A 714-nucleotide genomic window follows, 5' to 3' on the forward strand; every position below is an offset into this window, starting at 1 on the left:
AACAACCAGTCAGCAACTCAAAGCTATACAAAGAAATACAGAACACTGATATGGTAAGGTTATAGGCAAATACAAGAGTTAGCATGATTGTATCTTTGATTTGTAATGCCTCTGTTTTCTTTCCCTTCTATATGATATGAAAGCAAAATAATAAAGAAATAATTCTCAATCTCTGGTAATGGGCTCACAGTGTAAATTGTAACAAGAGCCTAAGGACATGTGGCAAAACTGTATAGGGCAGAATTTGTATGACAGGTTTCAAAAAGTTCGTGGTCAAATGGAAAGAAAAGATAATGGGATTTTGTATGAACTTTTTGAAGTTCCTTTATATATAATACTAAAGCTAAGATGATATTAATTAGTAATGATTTCTGTCAATTGGAGAGGTAAACTCTAATCTAGGGTTAACCATTAAGAGCAGAAGTATGGAACAGGAAATGAGAAAGAAAACAAAATGGCACACTACAAAAGTTCAGTTAAACACAGCAGAAGGCAATAATGAGGGAATAAGGAACCAAAAAATATATGATATATATATATAAACTGCTGGCAAAATGACAAAGTAAATCCTTCCTTGCAAATAATCACTTTAAATGCAAATGAGTTAAATTTCCAATTAAATTTTATCTACAAGAAACTCCTTGTAGGTCCAAAAACACAAATAGGTTAAAATTAAAAGGATTGCAAAAGATATTCCATGGGAATAGTGGTCAA

The sequence above is a fragment of the Chrysochloris asiatica genome, unplaced genomic scaffold, assembly GCF_000296735.1.
Source record: "Chrysochloris asiatica unplaced genomic scaffold, ChrAsi1.0 scaffold00213, whole genome shotgun sequence".
In the NCBI taxonomy this organism is placed as follows: domain Eukaryota; kingdom Metazoa; phylum Chordata; class Mammalia; order Afrosoricida; family Chrysochloridae; genus Chrysochloris; species Chrysochloris asiatica.